Source organism: Chrysemys picta, chromosome 9, assembly GCF_011386835.1.
Source record: "Chrysemys picta bellii isolate R12L10 chromosome 9, ASM1138683v2, whole genome shotgun sequence".
Classification (NCBI taxonomy): Eukaryota; Metazoa; Chordata; order Testudines; family Emydidae; genus Chrysemys; species Chrysemys picta.
In genome coordinates, this window is record NC_088799.1 from 28459981 (window position 1) to 28465156 (window position 5176).

The 5176-nt window shown below is 51.5% G+C and overlaps 1 long non-coding RNA gene across 1 annotated transcript; it reads left to right on the top strand.

Annotated features, from left to right (window-relative positions):
- The first annotated feature begins 2744 nt into the window (after positions 1–2744).
- Positions 2745–4618, top strand: LOC135973569 (uncharacterized). The gene is made up of 3 exons (XR_010590475.1): positions 2745–3958; positions 4289–4375; positions 4495–4618. It is a non-coding gene; the product is annotated as an uncharacterized LOC135973569 (long non-coding RNA).
- Positions 4619–5176: the final 558 nt, after the last annotated feature.

The following is a 5176-nucleotide window of genomic DNA, read 5'->3' on the forward strand; positions in this document are numbered from 1 at the left end:
CTCCCCCTCCACGACTGGCCATGCCCCTTACAGCAAAGGTCCCCTCTCCCCAGGCAGGGCCCTCCCGCTGTACCAGGCCCAGGGCAGAGCAACTGAGGCCCCACCCTGTAGCCATGGCCCCTCCCCGTGCACCAAAGGCCCCACCCTCTGGTCGTGGCCCCTCCCCCTGCACCACAGGCCCCACCCTTCAGTCATGGCCCCTCCCCATGTACCACTGGTCCCATCCTCCAGCTGTAACCCCACCCCCAGACCCTTAGAACTCCACCTCCTCCCCCAGTGTCCCACCACCCTGCCCCCTGAGAATGCCAGACCCAATCCCCGTTCCCTTCTGACCTTGCCCTGGTCACCCCCTACAGGAGGCTGTGGATGCGTCATGGATGGGCTGAGAGGATGAGGCCCTGCGGGGGGTTGGGTGTCGCAATGGGACAGCGACCGTGACGAGGGGCGTGTGGATTTGGGACCAGCCCCTCTGGGTCCAAGCCCAGGGGAGGAGGGTGAGTGGGGCAGGGAAGCAGGCAGGGGAATGGGGGATGGGGCAGTAGGGGAGGGGAAAGAGAGTGGTGTGGGGGGAAGATTCTAAGGGGAGCAGGGGACTGGAGTAGTGGGGGGGGGAGGGGAATGGGGGAGTCTGGAAGGGGTAAAGTCCTGTGCAGGGGCAGGGGGACGGGAGGGGCTGGAGGAGGGGGGAAAGAAATGGGCAGATGGGGATAAGGTCCCAGCCCTGTAGTTCCCTACAGGCTCCCTGGACCTGCAGCGCCGCATGGAGACCAGCATCAAGCTCTCCGTGTTGGGCATATTGCTCAGCTCCTACTGGGTGGGGGAGCCGTGCTGCGGGGGACGGGACTGAGGGCTCTGCAGGGGTGCCGTGCTGTGGGGAGCGGGGTGAGGGGGCCAGCAGGGGGGCTGTGCTGCGGTGGGGTGAGGTGTGGGGTTGGCAGGGGGGCTCACCTTTTCTTATTATTATTTTCCAGATCTTTAACATTTCCAGTACATTTAAGCAGACGGAGGCAGATTATTTGGAGGCGGGTAGGGCAAAGGATACACACAGCTCTACTGACACGGACCTGCCAGCCAGGTCTCTGCTGGGGGGACCCAAGACCCTGGGTGATGTAGGGATTGGAGGGGGGCAGTCTAGAGGCTATTATTGATGTTTAGAAAGTCCCAGAGATCTTGCCCCAGGCTGGGATTTGAGCAATGAGTCTGAACAGTAATACGTGAGCAGTAATTAATCAAATATTAGTGACTGTCATATTTCTAGTTCTTTATCATTACCTGGTGGCTATTTGTCATTAACCGATTAGCTCTGGTTCTCACTGCTGAGTGCTAGACCTGCTGGTGTGCTGGTGGAGAAGAGACTTTTGTGTCCCGGTTCACTCCCGTAAGTGATCTGAAATGCGCCTGCAGACTCAGGTTTCCGGGAGGGTCAGGTAGCCTTGTGGTAGCTTTGGTGACCCAGAGCTGAGGTGGGTGGAACCAGGGCTGACAATGAGGGGGAACCGGTACAAATTACCGGGACCTGGCGGTCCGAAAGGGGGCCCGGGGCCCAGCGGTCCGGAAGGGGGTCTGGAGCCCAGCTTCCCCCCCCTCTCGTCGGCCCTGTTTAGCCGGTCCGCCCTTGCTGGGGGGCCTGAACCCTCTCTCGGTGGCCCTGGCACCGTGCCACCATGGAGCAAGTGGTAGCCCAGATACAGGTGCCCCCAGAAATCAGCATTTCTCACAGAATGTGCCCTGCCAGAATGTCGTGCTCAGCCAAGCCAGGGCCAGCAGAGTTAAGGGAAATGCCCGCCCAACCGTACCTCGGCCTTCTTGGGCTGGTGCTCCAATATACCTGTGGCACCCAGCCCTGCTCTCTGCCTGTGCCCCATATGGGGCAGGAGCCACCTGCACATGCCCTGCACCCAGACACTGAGTCTGGGTGGGCAGGAGCCAGCCCTGGGCACCCTGCATCGCTCTGCGTTAGTTAAGGGTTTGTGATGGGGAAAATGTTCCATTGGAATCTTCCCAACCAGCCCTAACCCTAAACCTATGTCCCATCCCCCAGCCCCACCTCTGTGTGTGCTTCATTCCCCCTCCCCCTGTGCCAGGGGTCTATGTGCCCCCCATTCTCCCTGCTCAGCACCCAGAAGTCCCTGCTACCTTCCTTCCCCAGAGTGATTGCCTCATTGGCTGCTGATGCTACTCACCAGATCTAAATGGAAATTGGGCTTTCCCGTTTTCCAATTTCCCCCGCCCCCAAGTCAGTAGTGTTCTTTCAACTGTTGCCCAGCGTGTCCCCTGAAATTTGGGAATTGATCAGATGTGGTCTCAAAAAGTGATCACGATACAGACAGACAAAGAGAAATGTCATCCGGTTGTCTTTTAGGCCTTTTACTTCACTTAGCCAATTAACTAACTTGTATAATTGGTTATTTTATATTCATTAATAGCTGCCAGTTATTGATTATTTGTGAGTCACTACTGGCTATTAGCTGTTTGTTATTTCGTACCCACCATTAGTTGTCAGTTGATTTCATAGTGACCATGTGAGGAGATGGAAAATAAAAGTTTTGTTGAAAAATGGAAAGCTGACAAAATCAGAATGTTTTCATGCCAATTTCCACTTTCAAAGAACAGCCAAATGTTAGCATTTCTTGGGTTTCTCTCTGCACGTTTTTGGGTGCCACTCATTGTTTCTCAGGTTTCAATCTATGATTTTCAGCCTTTGGTTTTCAGTTCTCGTTCATTGTGTTTTGGTCCATGCTTGTCAGTTTTGTGGCTTTAGTTATCATCACTCCCATTTCATTTATTGGGTTTCATTCTTTGATTGTCAGATTTTGATCTCACTGGTTTGAGGGGAGCGGTTCATTATTGGTTTTCTGCTTTTTGTTTATTGGTTACAAGATTTCAGTGTTTGTTTACAGAGCTTCATTTATTAGTGTCTCTCTACTGATTACCGGCTTTTAATTTTTCTTTATATATTTGGAGTGTTTAAACTTTTTTTTCATTTCTGCTGTTCACTTATTGCTTCTTTATACTATTGGTTTCTGTCTTTGACTATTCATTTTCTAACTTTGACTTGGTTTTGTGACCTTGATCTGGTTTTCATACTTCAATTATTGGTTTTCTGTTTTGGCTATTGGTTTTCTGATTTTCATTACTACTTTTCTGGCTTTGTTGATTGGACTTCTGCATTCAGTTATTGCTTTTCTGATATTGATTACTGGTTTTCTGTCTTTCACTTTGGGGTACAGTATTTTGACTTTGATATCTGGTTTTCTGACTTGCATTGCTGGTTTTGACTCTTTGACTACTAGTTTTCTTATTTCAAATACTTATTTTTTATTGTTGGCTTTCAGACGTTAATTCCCGATAACTTGCTTTGATTACTGTTTTTCTGACTTTGATAAATGCTGGTTTTCTATTTTTGACCATTGGTTTTCTGGCATTAATTATTAGTGTGTTGATTTTGTTAAGTGATTGTGTGATTTATTTCAATGCTTTTTGGTTTCAATCACTGGTTTTCTGATTCCAATGACTAGTTTTCTTCTTTTCATTATTTCTTTTTGGTCTCCAATTGTTGGCTTGATGAGTTTGATTTTTGGCTTTCTGTGTCTTCTGTGACTGCTTTTCTAGAACCAACTATTGGGTTTTCTGAATTCAGTTATTGCTTTTATATCTTTGATTACTGGTGTTGAGTTATTGTTGTTTGAAATTATGTTTTCTCTCTTCATTTTGTCAATTTTTCTCTCTTCAATGATCAGTTTCCACTGAATGTTGTCTGGGATCCCTTTAGTTTCAGTGGCATTTATTTCACTCATTTATTTTGCATTCCCAATCTTGATTGGTCACATGTGCGGGGATGGTTTGTTCAAGATGGAAAAATGTTGCCCTCTCTCTCTCTCTCTCTCTTTCTGCATCTCAGATGTTCATTCAGGTTGCGAAGGAGGTTAGAGGGACCTGCAATCTGGCCCCAATCCAGGTGGGTCCTTGTTTCCCATCACCCCCCATATGAGGATATAATGCTTGTTCCACCCCCCACCAGTCCTGTTATCCCACCTGATTCTTACTATTCCTATTTACTGTCTCTATTGCCAGAGCACCTCAGAGCCCCCGTCCTAGACCCAGACCCCATTGTGCCAGATGCTGGACAAACCCCAAAGAAACAGCCAGTCCATTGTTCTCCCTCCACGCCCACGTCATGCCCAGGGTCTCAGTGTCCGTGGCTGGGTTAGACAACAGCCTCCAGCTCTGGTCTCCTCTCTGTGCCCCCAGCCCCAGTGTGACCCTTCTCCTGTGCTCTCTGTTGCAGCGCCTGGACCTGTTGGTGCGAGATTGGCAGCTCTCTGGAGCCTACGGCGCGGACGCGGGGCAGGAGTATCTTGGAGAAATCACACAGGTAATGATCAGATACCACGCGTGTTCATGGAAACAGCAAACTTTGGGGCGGAGCTGAACGTTTCCACAGCGGGTCTGATTCCCTGCTGACAGCCACAAATGTTGCTTTGACTCCCGCAGGACCTGGAGGTCTCTGCTGAGCAGCCCCTGGTGTTGGAAGCCCTGAGGGTGAGCGGCACCCGGTGCTACCTATTGCCCCACCCTGGCACTCAGTTCACCAGGAGCAGGGCAGGGACGCCAGATGGTAAGAGACCCTCATCTTCTCCCCTCCCACCCCCTGCTCTGCTCCCCCAGTCCCCACCCCCTCCTGCACTGTCCCTGATCCCAGTTCCCCCGGGCGTTATTCCTTGCAGGGCGTCTCCCAATATTGGAAGACCCAACGCTACGACTTCTCCTCACCCATGAAGGTACCAGGTCACCCCTCCCTCCGCCTCTCTCTTTCCAGCCTGGATTTGGGGTGGGGGCTGGTTCTATTGACCCCAACCCCGGGTCCTCCTGACATTGGCCAATCACACTAGCCCAGAAGGGAGCACCACAACAGCTCCACCAAATGTCCTGATCGAGAACTCCTAGCACCCAAGAGATAAGGGGACCTGAAGGAAGCCCTGCCAGAGAACCAGCCCCTCCACTGGGGTGGCAGCAACGTGGTCATGGCTGTGGGGTTGAGGTGCTGCCGTCTGGCTCTATTGAAATGTGGGGGGTTGGGGACCAGTTCGGAGGTGATAGCGAGGAGCAGGTCCTGTACGAATGTGGGGAAGGTGGTGACTGTGGGGGGGCTCTCAGTTCAGAGATGGGCCCATCC